This window comes from Aythya ferina (assembly GCF_964211825.1).
Source record: "Aythya ferina genome assembly, chromosome: 9".
In the NCBI taxonomy this organism is placed as follows: Eukaryota; Metazoa; Chordata; class Aves; order Anseriformes; family Anatidae; genus Aythya; species Aythya ferina.
The window spans coordinates 21513775-21533635 of record NC_140305.1 but is presented as its reverse complement, the minus strand read 5'-3'; the positions used below and the strand labels follow the sequence as shown (position 1 = coordinate 21533635).

Below are 19861 nucleotides of genomic sequence, written 5' to 3'. Positions count from 1 at the left end.
GAGGCATCCAGGAAGGACGACGAACACCAGGCCGTCACGTTTTCCCCAGCTGTGCTCCCAAACAGGCCCTTTAGTTGACCTCTAGGCAGTTTTCAGGGATGTAGCCAGCAGAGATAGGCGAGGGTTAGGTGTGTTTGTGTGTAATTAACGTGGCACGCATTCATTTCCCAGTGGAAGATTCCCAGGGAAGTGGCACTGTTCGAAACACAAATGAGCATGCTGCCTGGGCAAGAAAAATGGAAGTGTGTTATTCTATAACCTAAATCTCCTCTTAGTATCCCAATGCACCTTTCCCTACACAGGACACTGCTTACACACCACGGTGGACTTTCCACTGGAAGAGTTACAAGTCACAAGGGTATGCAGAAGAGTTAACTTTGCTTAGGCTGCAATGTTTTTCTTCAAAAGCAAGCACTGGGGTTGCTAACTTAGGAGGCTTGCATAGTTGAGATCTTTTTAAGTAAACATCACCCACAGCTGTAACTTGGCACTTCCAGAGCCACTCTGCTCAAGCTTTGCCTTTGCTGACGTTTCTCCACTCATGCATAATGCAAAAAGTCCCACATTAATCTTGGGATAACAACAGAAGCTAAGGAACCCCGAACGAGTATTTTTGCTATAGGTTTGGTATGTACAGATATCATGAATTCTCTCTGGATGGCTTCAGACTTGAAGTACGTAACACTCCTTTTCAAAGTATAAATGAAAAGATATTAACATAACTGATTAACATAAGCAGTCTTCCAAATCAGACCAAGAGGAAAAAAAAAAATGGAAAAGACAGTCCAAGACCTGCTACGTGCTTCTGAATTTGCTGAGCTACGGCGTTAGCATTCATTCTGTTGTTTTCTCCCAGGGCCACAGGACAAAAACTGCTCCCTAGCAGGAGGGCATGATTTACGAGTTAAACTTAACTAATTCAGCAGAAAATAGCTGAAAGACAGCTGATGCAGGTTACAAACATTAAGCTCCCTTATCTTTCAAAGGCAAAAACTGTAATGCCACAAACAAGTGCTTGTTAGGAGGACCAGTGCGCAATAACAAGTGCTCATCTCAAAACTAGTGAGGCTTTTTTTTTTTTTTTGGCGTCCCATTATATAATTAGAAGATTATCACAAAATCTTTCTCCCTTGATGGATGAGATCTGTTTTCTAAATTCCAGGCTGAATATACTCCTTGCCAAGATATATTCATTTCTTCTTGTCCGTCCTAGTGCTATCTTCAATCTAACATAAAAAAATAAAAATACTTGTACTCACTGAAGTGTTTGGCAACCCCTCATATATGTAGAGAAAGTAATTAGATCTGCCTCTTACTGTCCTATTGTGAGACAAACTCTGCTCTTCCCTCACCATTTTGTAGTCCCCTTCCGCACCTCCTTCCCTTCGCATTCATCTTTCTTGGACAAGGTCTACCAGCAGTGGGATTTAACAGTTCTGCCTTGCATGTGAGCAGCATAATCACTTTCCTACCATAAGCCCCTCTTCACCTTACAGATCTTACAATGACATTTTTCAAAGCAACTTGTATGGCATCTTCCATTTAGAGCAAAACCTCAGCATTTCTAGCACAGTTTCCAGTTGCTAGTTTATATAATTAACAATAACGCTTCCTTGGGTTCAAACACCCTTACCTACTCCTCAGGTTACTTCCGAAATCCCAGATGGTCAGTCTCTAGAAAACACCTTCTGTGCCTCACCCATGTCTCGGTTAAATCCATGCTAACAGCTCGTTAGCAGAATAATTTATCAACTGTTGCAAGAATAGCTGTTATAAATTTGCTTTCTATGTAAATCAGGTTCCATGCAACTAGAAAGGAATTCCAGTCTTTTCAAAAGCATTTTAATGTGAAATGCTGACATCAAGTCTTAAGTTCATTTGATTATTTCTCTGTTTATGTTATTAGTAATCAGTTTTTCTGGCACTCTTCTCTGTTCCAGTTCAATCACTCAGTTGAATTACTTGAACTCCTGGTGAACTGCACCAAAAAAGGAAAATTAACTAATGCCTCATTTGATCTTGTGACCATAAAACTTGTGTTTTCATTCCCTCTTTAACCTTTGACCATCTATTTTTCCCGTTAATTTGTGTGTTATGTACCTGATAGTTTTAAATTTGTTTCTTTTATTCATGAAAAAAGAATCCGCTGACAGTTCATCTGCCCTCTATTCATTTTAACTACCACTGACTTTTTTCTAGGTCACCATTAATAAGCATGCACTTAAAATCACTTCTTCATAGTCCATCTTACATGCACATTGACTAACTGTATTATTCTCTTTACCAGATGTGCATCGCTGCTTTCAGAAAATCTGGTGACTGCACTAACACAAAACAACCTTAAAAAAAACAGTGAAATGACTATTTTTATTTTATGAAATTCCATTTGCCAGGTTATTGAAGTTTATATTCTCTTGAGGGACTTAACTTCATTTATGTTACTGGCTTTAACTTTTTAGTTTTTGGAAACGGATGTCAAATACCTTAAGATATGATAAAACATTTTCAGCACCCAAGGAGACCATAATAAAATACTGTCCATCTACAACAAAAGAAATTAAATCAACGGGGAATATGCCGTGAACATCTGTAATGAGGACAAGGAATCCAACGATGTCTCACATTTGACATCGACACCCTCCGTTTGTGCAAACACTAAATTCATGGACATGGATCCTACACGCATACACACAATATCAACCCTGGGAGGATTCTGATCCCTTGTCCTGAATATGTTCATTACATCACAGTAAGAAGAAAATACGTGACCTCCATTTACTCCCATCTTAAATTCTATTGATATGGAGTACTAGAGGCTTCACATCCAAGGACACGTTTCCAGGTCTGCCATCCATTCTGATGGCCATGCAGACGTAGGGCACCTGGTCTTCGGTGGCTAGCAGGTGGCTATCTCAAGTCTCTCCTGAGCAAATAACGTACATATATTCAATGTCATTCCCCCCAGCCTACAGACTTCCTGTTGTTTTGCAGCAATATTCATTATCGCCTAGCATCTACACCACTGAAACTAAGGGGAGCTTTTACTTTTGTTGAGTTGAACCAATATCAACTTTCTGTTGACAACAATGAAACCAGGATCACAACCCGACTGCACAAGTGGCGTACTAATATGAAACAGCACTGCTCCTCTCTGGAAGGCAACGCTCGTGTGCTCAGACAGAAGGGGGCCTGCCCTTAAGTCTTCTCCAGAACATCCTACCTCACCTACACCTCATAGCCAGTTTACTTTTTTAACATGCAACAAACCTAGTCACCATCAAGAACATTTAACACTACATTTCTTATTCATTTAACACTACAATTTTTCCGTGCAATCATTCACAGAGTGGAAGAAGGGTCATTCCAGGTTACACGACTCCACCATGGGCATATGGCAGTGAATCCACAGCAGAAACACACGATCTCCCCCTTCATAAAACAGATGGCATGCCGATCAAGTCAGATATAATCCAGTGCTAGCTTCACTACTACTGCTGCTATTAACTTGTGAACCAAAACCAGTGCAAAGAAGTAAAGACAAAGAAAAGCCCAAGGCAGTGGAGGCAAAAGGGGAGGAAGACGATGAAGAACACAGAAAACAAAAAGTGGTAACAAGACAACCTATTGCAGCAGAAACACCCTGTTTTGGGTGCTTTTAAGACTAAGAAACTAGGAATGGCAATAGGAAAGAAACAGCAATGGCCCTCACCCTATTACAGAGGACGTTCCTCTAGTTTGATACTGGCCCAGTTCCCTTTGCTCTTGTGATTCACTGCACTGGGTACTTGCCAGGGGCTACATATCCTGGCTGCTTACATAATTACATATTTATGATTCTGCCGAGAATTCTTAGTCAAAGCTTATTTCTGAACTGTAAACGCTTACAGAATCAGCAGAGAAAGTTCTCCAACAAATGCTACTTCAAAAGAGAGCCACCATTTCTTGTAATTTTTAAAGAGCGGTTTCCTCTTCGGTTGAATCATACAGTAGTGAACTTCAACTAATGGTAGAAAAAAGGCAAGGAGGCGTTTTCCCTCCGAAACAGAGAGAGATCTTACTTGTGGCTTTAACTTGTTCTTTTTTTAAAAAAAGAAAAAAAAAAAATATATATATATATATAATTAAAAAAACTTCCAAAAATATACCAGAATGCCGTTCTATATAAACTTTCTTATCGCAGTACACACCTTATCATAGTAGACAGTCAGTATTTCCTCTGTATCATATTACTAGCACTTCCTTTTTTCAGTGCATACACCACTAGATCGGCTTATTCATGCTGATCCAATAAATACGATTTATGGATGCACACTCTGGAACACAATTTTTCAGCTGTAACCAATTATCAGACAAAAAAAACACTGCAATCCACCTTTCTTCATTGATAATAGCATCCATTAATTTGAGAAGGAGCAAAACAGTCCAAAATTTCATGTCATCACTCAGTTTAGACTATTTCAGGAACTGCTAGAAATACACATATATAATTTCCTTTTAAAAGCGTACTCCGTAAGCTGTACAGCCAAATCCCTCAACAATAAATTTTATGAGCATTTGTAGGCTCTACCACTGAAAACACTTTCAAGCTTGGTTAGCTTTACGCACTCAAGTATTTCTTTCTTACACCTCAAAAGAACAATTCCTACACCTGAAGTCACACATACACACATATGTATTTGAAGAATAAAGGCTTTAGTCTTGCAGAGCTATTTATTTTGAAGCAACTATTCACGGGCCTTGTGTCCAACGTCTTAAGTACTGCCAGGTTTCATAACCCTTTGAAAGCAGCGGTCACGGTTTAACAAAAACCCACCTTCTCTCTCCACTCTTTAAAGCTCTTCCACTCTTTAAAGGTCTGTCCGTCCACAGAAACTCTTTCACGCATACATCTGACGGTGACATGGCATTCAGCTTCTGTTGAACCAGTCTTTGGGCCTACTAACATTTAGCTCTCCCGTGACTTGGCCTAAACCTGGCATACAGACTCAGGGCAACAACTGATAATTTTTCACTTCCCTTTGCACTGCAATTCCTGTGCAAACCCCAGGGCCCTGGGGCTGGTGGCACAATCTCCTACTGTTCTTGGCAAGCACTGGCAGAGGCAGGACTTCCATGCCTCACCCAACTCCTCCAGATCTGGCTGCAGGCTCCTGCCATCTCCCTTGCCTGCCTTACCCTGCGTGGAACCATTTAACTGAATGGACTTGCAGAAAGTTAACCCGACAGGAAGCGTTTAGATGAGTTTATCTGTTGTGGAACCACAGGCAACAGCTACATTCGTTTATTCCTTCAGCTGTCTTTAAAGGAGTGGAAAGGTCACAGGAAGACTCCACAGATGGCACGACAGTAGGGTTCAAAGAAAAACTCTTGCTGCAGTCTTGGAGAATTTCTGGCAGATGTCTTCTAATCCTTTCACTGAATTTTCTTTGGAGTGTCCTGTTCATTCTGCCCAGCTCCTCCAACCACTCTTGCTGTTTCTGAGCAAAATCTGCTGGGTTTGAAGTTACACTGCAGTGTGGTACACATGGAAGTTCCTGACCTAAGAGACTTAGTGCCTGCAGAGTTGTCCTCCTAAAACAAGTCTCTTACCTGTAAGAACAGTTGGCATAACGTACAGTTGGTGTTACACCTTCAAAACATGGTATGATATATTCACCCAAAAATAAATGTCCAGAAGAATGGATTTAAGACGCCTACGAGTTGTAATGCACGCTGTATTTTGTATTCCCCCCAAAGGACTATGAGGCCATGGACTTCGCTGCGATGACCCTGCCTTTCTGGAGACTCAGCAACTCTGCTCGCTGCGTATCCTCAGACTTTGCCTGTGTCAGCTTGTAATAAACGGTAACATCCTTTATTTTCTTCTGCAAGGAGACCTTTTGACGGGTCAGTGTGTTGATTTTTGACTTGGTCAAACCATCCATGAATTAAAAGAACCTGGAAAGAGTGTTTTTCAGGACACCTCTTAACAAGCCTCCACGTTGCCTTTCTTGCTTGATTCCCTCACAGCCCCTCTGGTTACCTCCTGTGGAATTAAACCCATCACAGCAAGCTGCTGTATGATAAAAAACAGATACTTCCCAGCTTTTTGTAAGTTTCTAGTGTTTCTGTACACTCCTTTAAATAGCTAGACACACATATGCATGTATATACACAAACACACCTGTATATAGCCACGCATTCATGTATACACACACACACAGGCACAAAAAAGAAAGAAAAAGAACACTAATTTCATAAAACAAAGGCAAACAGCCTTGCTTCTAATACTCACAAGAGAAGCCCTGCAAGGTACAAAGGAAATATCTCTCAGGTAAGCTACCTCTTCTATCACATAACAAAAAAAATAATAATAATAATTTGCTAAAACATTTATGGAAAATTTGATCTGATCTTGCCCTTAGGCCAAAGGCGCAGGACTTTTGATTTTTATTTCCAACACATTCATTAACCCTTGTGACCTTGAGTAAGCACCCCATTAGCAGCCTTGAAATTAACCTTTGAAATCCTAGAAAAAGTATTCTTATATACTAATTTCCCTTGCCCTCGAGGCCTTTTTTTTTTTTTTAAGCTTTCACATCTTTCCTTTAAGATGCCAACTTACTCCACCTTACACTTAGACCACAGCCACACTGTTTTAAAAGACCTGATCACAGTATAAATACACGATTAAAAACAAAATGCTAACAATTCCAATGTTTAAAGATTAGCTTATATTCTACCCTATTTGTGTTTACACACCATATTCTATACAAAAAATAGCATCTTTTAATCATCTTTAAAATAGTAAAGCAAAGGAAAACCAAAAGAGGATGTGTAACTTCTGCATTTTAGTGTTTTGTTTTTTTTTTCCTCTTTCTTTAGTGGTGATTTTTTTTTTTTTTGACTAAGAAGAAATGGAACTGACAGTCATGATTAACAGACTGATCAAAAATGTCAGTATCGTTTCTCAAGGGAATCAAAAATGCATTTCTGATTGAAATACACGTATTGAATCTGGGAAGCCATTTTAAACAAAACACTCTGGGAAGAACACAAACTGCTTTCTTCAGGTCAACCCGTCTCATACTTTGTCTACACACATCAAAGAGAAAAACATAATACAAACCTGTGAAAGTAATTTTTACTATAAGCCAGAGTAAGATATGATTATTTTGGGGATGATGATTAATGTGTCTAGCTTGGCTCTTAAAACTACATTCAAACCGTTTCAAAGTTTTAATTAAGAGATGAGTAATTGTTTAGGAATCTCCAGAATAGGAAAATAAACCCTCTTATAACAAATGCAGCTCTTAAAGAAAGGAGTGAAGAGTATTTCACTTCACTACAAGTAACAGTTGAGTATGTTTTATGATCCCTGTAACAACTAGTGTGCCCTTGAGACTGTGCAATTCTGAATTTCTAACATAATTTGCAGGGGGAAAAGTAGGACAAAACGCAGTAACATTTCAAATGCACTCTCTCGGTATTTTAAAATTTTATGAAGTATAAGGACTAGGTTAATATGGAATGAGTCATGTTTTTAAGAGAAGCAGTAACACCAACCTGTATTTCTAATCATAACTAAAAACACGCTCAAGTAATACAAAATAAAAGTAAATCAGAGTAGCTTTCTCTTGGAAAAAGGTCAACAACAATAATGAAAACTTAGCAATAATGGAAAAGGTTGAGCCCACTGCTAGTTTCAGTTTCAGAAAATTAAAATGCCAGGCTACGTGACCAGGTAAAAACGGCGCCTTCTCACTCAACAAATCTGTTCCCAACAGCTGAAATTCATCCCAAGTGAATATAAACTTTACACATATAAGCTGGATTTTGAGCTTAAACATCAGGCTATTAAATGACATACACACTTGTGCAGATCTTCTGATTTCTGAGTTATATTTGCTTTGCTTAGTGGCCAAATACATGCTGCATTACATATCACTCCGTGATGTTCTGAAGAGTCAAGAGAATCACTTAGTACATTTCAAAGTAATCGGTTACATCCGCACAAACACTGAGTGCCGTTTTGCTCACAGGACAACGACAGTGGAGTTGCAAAGGTACCACTGATTTACAGATTCTTCAGATCCATGCTGCCCCCCAAAACAAAGGAATCCAGATAACCTCCCGGATCCCAAATTCAGTTTCAAAGTTGGTGGTTAGAAATACCATCCCTTAGGTTCTGCACTCAACATAATGATCTAGAGATGCCCGAAATGCAAGCTGGTAAATTATGCATTTATTTAAGTCTAACACTGCATTTAACACCCTCATAATACACCTCACATGTAACAACACAAGATACCAGAACTGCTGAAAGACTATTTGAATGTAATCAAAGCCAGAGCATTAAATTCCAGTCCTCTTCAGAGCTCACCTCTGCTTTTCACCTGTGCAACTATTAGAAAGCATAAATACACCATAAAGACAGTCTGCAAATACCATTCTCCAATAATCTAAAACATTTAATAATGTTCCAGAGATGAGAGTAAGAAGATTGCAACAACCAAGCCTATTTCTAGAGGAGCTAAGATTTTAACTTCACTAGTCTTGTACTGCCAAACGCACTGAAGCAAAATACACCTGGCACTGTGTAGATTTGTAATAGGAGAAACTGTTAGTATTGAAACAAGATGCAGAGAGCACCCAAGGGGAGGCAACGGAGCACTCAGCTCATCTACAGCTTGCCCCAAACAGGCTTTTGGCCAAAAGAGGAAGCAAAAACAGTTACCAACAGGATGAGCTATGTCATTGTCAAGTCACACTTCTTGCTTCAAAATTAACATGCTGCCCTACTTTCCGCTGGGTAAGAGAGAAACAATTTCAATATTTTGTCAAGCAGAATAATGGTCTAGATTTTTTCTTAGGGGAAAAAAAAAAAAAAAGTTGTCAACTTAAAAAAAAAAAAAAAAAAAAAAAAAAAGTAGCCACTCTAAAAATACAATTTGCAACAGAATCTGCCTTACATTTGCAGGAAGGAACCACACCACCATTAGTCAGTTAAGAAGGTACTTACCATTGGCAGTGCATTGATATGAGGAAGTTTTCCTTTCAGGTGTCTCTTGCCACAAAAGGGTGATGCTGAAAAAGAAATGAGACAGAGGAAAAATTAATATTTATTCTTCTGAAACCAGTGATGTTATCATGATTAGTATTATCAAGCACACGCCCGCATGGCCCTTGCAGCCTACTCTGTTTAAGCAGCTCAGTTATCACCGCCGAATTTGTATACAGCCTAAATCAGAGGTGATCAGGAACAGAACAGCAAGCGGAGCTGGCTTTTTGCATATATCCTGCCACATCACAAGAACTGCTCCTGCGGGGAGCCTGAAATACAGACCTTTGAACAAATAAGCCTGTTGAATGAACACTTAAACCATCAGACCTCTAAGACAGTTGCACCCATTCAGTAGGAGCACGCATAAACAAAACAACCTGTGTATAAAAATCCTGATGTCTGGATTTGACTTAACTTTCCAGAAAAGGCTTTGGGAAGCTAACTAGGCAAAATAGGCAGCTTAAAATACCTTTTGCCCATGCCAAATCTCTTCTGGAAATAAACTTCAGCTACTGACTTCTAAACACCCTGAAAAGCCCCAAACAAAAATTAACATTCCAGTGGTTTGACTGAGGACCTCTCCTCCAAAACAGTTGCATCCCCTGAGAAGCGGTTAAAAAAAAAATAAATCTGTTTTCCTAACACATCTTGCACTAAATAACTCGGTTTATGTACACAGGTGTGCCCGTGCACCCAGACAGTTTATCACCTCCTGCAGTGCCCTCAGTAACTGAGAGAACAGCTCACCCTAGCTGCTGGCTACATTTGATGTGTACATAACAGAGATCTTCCCAGGGGAACATTCACGGGAAATCTTTCCCATCTTCAAAAACAGAAGAAAAAAGTAGTCCAAAAAAATCCATACTCTTCTGTATTTTAGTAATTTTCTTGAAATATCAATAGTAATTATTTTATGCACCTAACAATAAAATAGGTAAGTAGAAGCACTCTTCCAGTATGCATCAACTCCATGCACAGAAGTACCCACTTTTATGCATCAACGACAAACAATTTTTATTCACACTAATATTTATGAGTGATTACTCTCTGTGCAAATACTTGTACACTACATTTCTTGTTAGCACATAATTTAATCGCCTACTCAAAGAGCAGAAAGGGGGACAGATGGACATGGGTGACTAATAAAGCATTACCCGCGTAATCTAAAAATAGGCTATTTACAAAACATCTGTAAACTTTTCAAAAACTTTTACTATGAGGGAAGAGTAACTACGGCTTCCAGGGCTCTTGATCAACACAGACCTCTTGCATGCCATTTCCAAGCTTAACTAGGAAGAGATGGCTTATTATAAAACAGTTTTCAGAGCCAGTCAAGAAAAAACATAACCAAAGACCTGCAGCAATTGGGCATATTTTATTCTTAAAATATCTGACCGTGCTGTTACGGTGGGCAGAACCACATCGGCGCGGTAGAGGAGCTGCTGCAGAGGATGCTGAAGAATGCAAGTATGCAGGGAATTGCAAGAATTTGCAAACATGCTCTTTTTCCCTTGCGTAGCTGTGCTGGTACCGCAGCAATTATGTAAATAGGCTGAGGAAAGCTCCACTTGCCAAGTGGCATGGTTTCCCATGCAGAGCTAGTCCGAAAGTTTGTTTTATCCCGAGCTGTGGGCCAGCACTGAGGAGAAGGCTTTAGCAGCCCACTCAGCAGCCCCATAAACAAACGTTACACCTTCCTGCAACCAGAGTTTTCCTTAAAAACAACACAAAGCAGCACACAACCACTATCTGTGCTCTTCTTTAGAGAGCAGTTTAAATCAGAGCAAAATCTGGGTGCACAGGAAGGTGGAGGAGAGCTGCGCTGCCCACTGCTGAGTGCCACGCTTAGCTTGTGTTACTTCGTTTGCGAAGGAAGGTGGCAAACATACATAATGGGCCAACTGCACAAACATCAACAACCTTCCTCAATGAAAAAAGGCTTTCTTCAGTCTCCACTACACCCAGACCGCCTCCTTCCAACACACCCTTGGGCAACCAGCCACACACAGCCCCTGGGCCAGAGCTGGTGAGGGAAGGCAAGGGCCTTCTAGGCCTTCACCTTTGTCAGCGTGCCCCGCACAGGAGCTGAAGGCAAAGACCACAGAGAGCAGACGGCAAGAAAAGAAACGGTTCACCAGCTCATTCCTTGCTTGTATTAGCTGGTTGTAGGCTCTGGTTTTGAGTAATTGTGCTTGAAACGACACGGAAACATTCAGACAACACTGCCATGTCCTTCTGCAGACTACAGCACTGAGTACAAACGCCTCATCAGCAGATCTTTTCCTTCCAAATTTATCCTATTGGATTCTGTTATTTTGGCACACGCCTTGAAATAACACAGGTGACGGGTGTAATTTATTGATTTTAGCCTCTCTCTCTTTATATACTGACCAGTTATAGTGATTTAACCAGGTGACCAGGTGTAGTAACAGTTACACTATGTGACACCTAAAAGAAATCCACCAAATGCCCTTGAAGCTGGTAAAACACCAGTTGAAAAAGAAATAAAACTTGGCTGGCGTTTTCCAAAAAAGCCAATCCTGCAAGATGGCCGCAGGTAACAACACGAAGTACCTTTGGCCATGAAGACACCACTGCAGGGCTCCAGGCAGCGCAAGTCCGGTTACGAACCCACCGTGCGCCCTTCCTTAACGCTATTCCTTACCTGGCTCCAAAAACAAACTCCTCAAAACAAGGATTTCTCTAAAAACTACTTGCACAAACTTGTCACCAACTTCCTCTACAAGTGCTGCCACCTAAAATTTCCCCCATCTATCCAGCACCCAAAGAATTGCGGTGGGCAATGCTGGGCGAGTGCGATGGCTGGGAGAAGGCAGCTGCGCGAGTTTGGGACCGCTTCTGCTCATCTTGCGTGCTCCCTTTTCTTCTAATCCTCTTCGGATCACAGTGTTTATACTGCTTTCTGAGATTTTTTGTGCTATTTGAGCTTTAACAACAAATTTACTCGTTAAACATTGTGCTTTGTGAATTACAAAAGCCTTCCAAGGACACGCGATCTTTTCTACTAAATTCTCCTCCATTATCCCACTTTTATCTGGCCTCGGTATCTGGAAAGAGCATCCCAATCAAAATAGAATTAAAAATAACTAAATCCTGGATATTCCCCCCAGTAACTAGGCTGCAAAAAGCATCAGACAATAGCTTTAAAAGCCTAAATTGAAAACTAATCACTCCATTGAATCCTTCCTTTCATTTGGTTAATAGGCATACACAAAACTAGCGGTGATTCTACCACTGCCATGCCTGGAACGTACATGGAGAGAATCAAAAGTTACTTCTTGTAAGCACGCTTCCATGACTATCTATGAGATTTTTTAAAAACTATTCAGCAGTTCTACAGTAACATCTGCTTTTTGGATCTGACACAGAAGCTGAATTGAGATAAATGCCAGCTCCAAAAAAATTAAAGAAACATGTATGTATGAGTGGGAAGAAGAAGAAAAAAATACCGGACCACATGCAAGACTACACTGAAAGCTGTCATCACTTGCAACTGGCTGGTAGCAAGAGTTCCTCCCCAAGGACACGCAGCAGGCAGCGACGGCCCCAGGGCTGCTCTCGGGGTCCCATGGCCGTTTGACAGGGAGCTGCAGCAGGGATCGCTCACAGTGTCCCAGAGCTCCCCACGGAGCATCCATCCACCTGTTTGCCCAAACTCTACCTGAAACAGCTTTCCTCTGCTATTAACTGAGAAATTATTTCGTAATCTTTGTTCTGTTTTTAAGGCCTTTATTATGTCAGAAATAAGCAAAAAGCTGATGAAAGCTAACTTCCTGGATTTTTAGAAGAAATTCCTTATATATACACTTGTATCACGTAAGAACTGCACAACTTCCACACTTCAGAAATGCTCTGTCATACACCAAACTCCTGCACACGTACACAGGTACATGAACCAGCTATCAAAACAAAACAGGATATCTGAGGGACAGAGGATAAAAAAACAGCTTAGCAGACAGCACTACTCTAGGGAAAAAAAATAAATAAATAAACCTAGATATACAAACCACTCTTCAAAAGTGCACAAAACAGGATTCACTCTGGCATGACAAACACAGACAAAGCAAGACCAAAGCGAAGGAACAATGTAGCATGGCAGCAGCTACCTGCAGGTTTAAACACCAATTTCCAGAAAAGTCAAAAATTGAGGAAATCACGGATGATAGCTGAAAGGAAAGGAAGCTAAATTGCTGGAGAGGAAACCATCCTAGCCAGCCCTATTAAAAGCACATAAAACACAAGAGTAATCTTGTCAATACCAATTAGCTTGTACCATTGGGGAAGGAGGGAGGAAGAGCCATGCTGCAGCACAGCTTCGCTTGCAAGTCATTTAAATGAAATTCATTAGTAAGTAACCCAATTCACAGACTGGAAGTTAAAAGATCCTAGAGCATGAAGTAAAATCCTGTCTAGACTAGTAAAGAGCAGAGCCATTACTCCAAGGGCAGAGAATGATGCGGAGCATGACATGGCCTCCACCCTAGTCCCCAAATCCCTCCTTTACAGACAATCACATATATGATGGTGGCCCACAAATGAAAACACAAAGTAGTTTTTAATTTGTGTTAATAGTTTGATTTCTTGTTGATTCACTGACAACAAACAAAAAATTGTACCTTTATTCCAGACCTGAGTTTTAAGGTCAGGCAAAAATTCATTGGATACAGGAGCATAACAACCTATTGACCTGGCTGCTCTCAGCAGACTTCTGAACACAAATCACAGAGTAAAAACAATTCTCCTTGTGTATAAAAAAAATTAGAAAATTTAAAAAAAAATCTGATGCATAGCATTTAGGGGTCACTGTTATTCTCAGCAAGTTTATTACAGATTCCAAATAAAACAACTGAACTGAGACATGAAATATACCACTTACCAAAATATAATTAAAAAAGAATAAGTTAATTTTTTTTTTTTTAATTCCCTTTCCTGGAGGTAGGAAGAGCTGTACTGCTTGCTGTACTGAGCCTGCCCCAGTGATTCAGCTGTGCTCGGCGACAACCCGTCCCCTCTCCCGCAGAGCCCTTAGCTCTGATCAGCCTTCGCAGCCGAACGGAGGCAGACACCTGCTTTTGTCAACACGGCAATGTGTTCCTGCAGCACTGATAGCTGCAAGGTTACCGGGACTTCTCAGCCGGTCTCTGGTCTGGGGAGATGGAACAAAGCTCCAAGTGCAGCCTTGGGCAGAAAACCTTCACTGTTCGTTGTTCATGTTTCTGCTACCGCCGCTGCCATGTCCGCCTGTTTTCAGATCCTCAGGACGAGATGTTCCTCTGCTTTGGGACTAACTAACGGTGGCCTTGCAGAAGAAAGTTGTAACTTGCATAACTTGCAGTCCAAGTTATGTAAGGCATTAGAAATCATTAGAGTAGGGCAAGGGTACAACTGTACATGTTTCTTAGACATTTATTCTTAAAGAGCTTAGTTTATTGAATTCGTTAAAACAATCTCTCTGAAATGTGCCATGCTTTGGGAGGTGTCTTAAGCAGACATCACATTTGGAAGTGGGGTCAAAATGTTCCAATGAAGACTTCCCTTCAAGTAACAAAACGACATGACAATATTATTGATATTATACGTATTATTTTCAACCCCAATGAACGTAACCACCTAACCACTATTTGAGCTCTGGCTGTGCCTCTCAATATCAGTACCACTATTCCCATTACTTTTTGGGCAATCAGAAATCAAACGTAGTATTCTTTCAGAGCAAAACCTCAATCTATGTTGCATCTAGCCAAGCTAATGAGCTACAGAGCACATGCAGGCAATGCAGCAGGGCCAGAACTCTGCTGCAAGACACAGCCTTTGCAGGCAGCTTGGTGTCCACAGGCACAAGAAGTCACGTTCTGGCCGCTGACCCTGCTCACTGCGTGCTGCTGCAGCCATGCCTCAAGGAATGTCGGCTGCCTTCTGCCTGCCTTCTACAGGGGCAGCTTTTGCAAGAGCCACAGCAAAGCATCAACAAAATGGACATCAAAATGTTCTACAACCCTTGTTACTTCTGTTCCTGGGCACATCAAAGTGCTATCACAGTCTGAAGAACTCAGATGCAGTAATTCTTTTAAAAAGCTCTCAAAATTCTGAGTTCCTTTTAATACCCCAAATTCCTTACAATTCGCAGGTACAGAAATATTTTTTTCTGAAAACGGCATATCAGAGGTCAGAAATAAGGTCTGTGGTGGAGCTTGGCCTCACATACTCCAGACATTCCTGGAATGCATTTTCTCTAAAATAAGGTGCTTACAGTGCTTTCGAGATTCTTCCTGGGATTACTACTACTATTACCATTTTGCACAAAGCCAGAGGAAAATCTAATAAGCCTTGCTCTCTACCAAAAAAGAAAAAGATAGGTAACACTAGTCACTGTGAAGTCATCCATTAAACGTATCAAGGAACCATTACGTATTTTTTCCAAAAAACATTGCTCTTCAGAAGCTCTTGCACTCCTGCTTACAGTTCCCTCTCAGTTCCCCAACTGAGCGGCATTTGGTGCACAGCAGCACCACTTTTCCACACAAATTCTGTGTCCTGTCTGTGTTTCCAGATGAATAACTTGCATGGAAGCTCTCTCAGCAAAGGTGAACCCCGGGACCATGCAGCAGCTTGCACTGCATGGGGCCAAGCAACACACAAGGAATTTTACCCTCTCTTCCTCATGTCTGAGAGCCCCCTTTGCTCTCCACATCCTGGTACCCACAGACACCCTTCCACATCTTCAGGAGGGCAGTTTTGGGGAGTTAAGCGATCCACAAAGCACTGAACCTCTGCTGAGCCACGTCCCGGCCAAGGCCAACCTGCCGCTGGGCCAGGAGGTGCCAGCACCCCACCTGCGGGCTCCCAGCTGGGCACTCCTGCCGCTTCCTTCAGCCTAAAATAAGGGAATTAACTGTCTTAACTCAGCTCCATGAACCACCTCACTGCGAGGGCAGCAGAGGACAGAATTGGCTGGAGAGACAGAGGGAATGCAACCCTGAAAGGGAAGAAATGCAGGAGCCGAACTGCCCCGACAGCCACGTCGTCAAAATACACCTCTGTCTCCAAGCGGCGTCTGGGACGACGACGGGAATCCCAGCACGAGAGCTCACAGCAGAGCAGAACGAGGGACTGGGTGATGTGAATCATACCCGAAATAGCACAGACAGAAACGGTATTAAGAGAAATATTATTCTGTTGACTTTTCAAACCATTGAGACACCAGAACTGAGAACCTGTGTTTGTCTGTCACACCGACGGAATGGGTTCGTATTTGCATTGATATTATACTTATTATACATGCAGGAAGAGACACTGAAACTTGTTCCAAAGAATAAGCAGCCTACAGATAAACATAGCAAAATATTTACATTAGCAGCGTGGTCGAAGAGAATAGCATTTATTAAATAAGAGGATCGAAGTCATTAATCAACAGCAGCATTAAACCAATCTAATCACGCCACTTCTTCACCTAATTTTCTGAACAACAGGACCTACGCGTGATCACGGAAAACAAATATATTTCATCTATCAATGACAATATGCTCAAAGGATCTGATGAGCATCGAGACACAGAGGCACAGCAGAGAGGCCCCATATCACCGTCACTAGGTTGTGATTAATTGATAACAACAAAGCAGTGCCTTATGCCAGTCCGTCATAAGCAGTAGAAGGAGCTTACCGACGTCTACACTGTCCTGCTGTTATGGCTATACCACGTACCTCCCACCCTACGTGGTCTAGCTCTCAAAAGAGCTTTTCCTTAAAATTCTATTAATTACATTAATTAACAGTTTGATTATGTTGGGTTTTCCTACTGTAGGAAAATATCTTTTCTTACTGTAATGAGAGGAAACAAACAAAAAAAACAAAAAACAAAAAACACACAAACTTAATTTGTTGCCAAAACGACTGAAGTCAGTATTTTTGTTTCACTGGAAATATTTTCTGTTGAGTTTCCTACCATCGCTGCAGATGTATGGCTCAATTTATAGCCCTTCTAAACTAATGCACTGCATGTGCAGCACACCACGTAGCAGTTGCTTATCCCACAAACAAATGGAAGTATGATTAGATAACCCATTATGCTGCTTCGCAGACAGTTAAAAAAAAAAAAAAAAAAAAAAAAAGTGAAAGGGATTGCTGATGTTAGCTTGCCAAGACCTTGTATTTTCCTTTATACAAGATAAAAGATTTTACCCAGAAGAATTCCCAAGAGACCTGAATGAGAACTAAAGAATGCCCACACCGGATCAGACTGACGGGCTCCCCTGCCCATTACCCTCTCTCCAGAAGGGACTTCAAGGCAGGTACCTGAATGAAGAGTGAAAACTGCACGAACATATGATCTAGTCCCCTAAATTATCTCCTAGCCTCCAGCTATTTTCAACTCAGATGGCTTCTCTGAGCACAATTTGTTTAGTTTCTGTGCATCCAGTAATCTCTACAGAATTACCTTCCATTAACTTGTGCAGTCCCGTGTCAGAATAATCTGACATCCCTGTAAGAGAAAAGGAGCCTCCGATCCCCATTCACCCTCCCCGTGGTTTTCATGGCTCTGCAGAATTAACTGTGCCTCATTCCCATGCTGGAACTTGTCCTTAACCAGTTGCTGCATTAAACGGGTACCTCGGCTCTACAGTGCATTTTAATAGGACAATTACACACTCTGCATGACATTAACTGAAATCTCCCACTGTGTTTCCAACCCTCCTTCACTTCTGATCTTTCTCGCGTTACTGCCTTGACAGGGTGGTCGGTAACACAGCTCCCCTTCCACAGATCACTCACATACCACCAAAAAAATAAAGCACCCAACACACTCATTGAGAAAGTGTCCATCTATACAGGTGTTCAGAAATGGGGAACTGAGCAGTTCATGTGTTATTTGAAGGAATGGTGTTACACTTCAGACTGTACTCTTGCAAGAGCATCGGCCAACACGTGCTCATCAGCATCAGCTCACGCTACAAAGAATTCAGTTTCACATACCAGTTTTTATTCATGAAGCTGTTAACTTCTAAATCTTACCCCCACAGCATTCTAATATTTTCCTCAGTGTCTCACCTTTCCACTCTTATTTTCTCTTCTTTTCTTCAGCAGAGCTCCCTGTAAACAGGGTTAATAGCATCTTGTTTTCTCTGTAATGCGTCTGTCCTAACGGTAACTGTAAAGGATGTGTCAATGCTATCAGGACTGACTTGAATTCAAGCTTTCTTAAGCTTTTCTGAAGAACTGATACTAAATTCACTATCTTTTGAAAGACTGTTTTTCACTCTTTCAAAAAAAAAAAAAAAAAGAGTTTTGCCGAGCATGTTATTTATCATTTTCAAAAATCAATACAAAAATGGAACTAGTTACTACCCTGTACATTAAATAGATATTTAAGCTCAATGGAAGTCTACCCAATAACTTACAAAGCTGTTAATGGATCAGATCTCACTCAGGTAAGTAACTTAACTTCTCTGACCAGGAGAAGGAACAAGGCAATTTAAAAGGTGCAAAAGTCAAGGGAAAGGAGAGAAACTAGAAGATAGTGCAACTGGAAACACATTTTAAATAATCTGGAAACACCTTCCCAAAGCAAAATCACTCAAGTAGAGAACAGCTGTGGGAAACAGCCTGTGCTATGGGACTTCTGCTATTTCAAGCAAGAGTAGAAAAGACCAGGGCAGAAGTAATTCTGCCCAAGGAGACACGTAGTGCACCGTGTTTGATCTACTAAGTCTTTCCCCTTTCTTTATGATTCTTATCTCAACTGTTCCACACCTGGAATTTGAAATCGGCTGCGCTCCACATCTTGCAAATCTTCCTGTTCAAACTAGATTAGGCTGAAAATAGCATTTTACCATTTGGGAATTTCATTTATAGAATTCTGCCTCTGAGGTTGCCTGCAGAATTCCTCTGCAACTGCTGTCAGGTCTTCGGGAAAAGGGTGTTGTCTTCTTGGCTTTTTTTTTTTTCCCCTCCTCTAAACCAATGCACATTTATCACAGTGATCTACTAGATTCATCGAAGATGTAATGAAGAGTTCAAGTCCTCATGTCTTTGGGGGGAAAAAAAATCAACTCCTTACTCTCCATTAAAATAAATTTGTGTACTTAATCTTCTAACTTGTGAATGATAAAAAACTTACCCAAACTTTATTTTTAGGATATGCTACATGGCTACCGTGACTGAATTTACTTGTTCCTTGAATGCTTTTTGCTGCTCTGATACTGTTTTAGTAAAGCATCCACAAGGTACCCCATAAGTATCAGCTGTCAAGAACTTCATTTTTTTTTTTTTTAATAAAAAAAATAAAAGCACTGAATGACTACAAATTAAAAGAAATAAAGAAAGATTAAACAAAAAAAAAAAAAAAAAAGAAATCTATGCCTGTATTTTCAGCTTGAATCAACAGATTTTTAGTTCTTGTTATTGATAAAGACCATGCTAAAGGCCTGTATATTCTGCTAATTTTGTGATCATGCTAAAACACACTAGTTAACTAAGGAAACTATCAGCATATTCTTGAGCCAGGAACATCAAATAAATGTGTTTGTCAAAATACTCCACCTAGCAAAAGCATTTCCACTCCGTGTCAGACATGTCAAATACCAGGGGCTGGTTCATCTCCAACAGAACACACTGCAGATATTACTGTAGTCACACCTAGTCAAGGGTGGTTCTTTTCCTTTTTTTTTCTTTTTTTTTTTTTTTTTTTTTTTTGAAGTATAACAGTATGTCGTATTCAGCACTAATAGATACACAGAACCTACACAGCACTGTAATAAATGCACAGAACCTGAGAGCACCGTAATGACCTACATTCCATCAGCC

The 19861-nt window shown here is 40.7% G+C and overlaps 1 protein-coding gene across 5 annotated transcripts in view; it reads right to left on the bottom strand.

Annotated features, from left to right (window-relative positions):
• Nucleotides 1-19861, bottom strand: part of TBL1XR1 (TBL1X/Y related 1) — a 109259-nt gene that overhangs the window by 53615 nt on the left and 35783 nt on the right. For all 5 annotated transcript variants that reach the window (XM_084529563.1, XM_084529562.1, XM_084529565.1 and 2 more), the window contains exon 2: nt 9002-9066. The gene's annotated coding sequence lies outside the window, so the exon portion shown is untranslated. The remainder of the gene's footprint in view (nt 1-9001; nt 9067-19861) is intronic.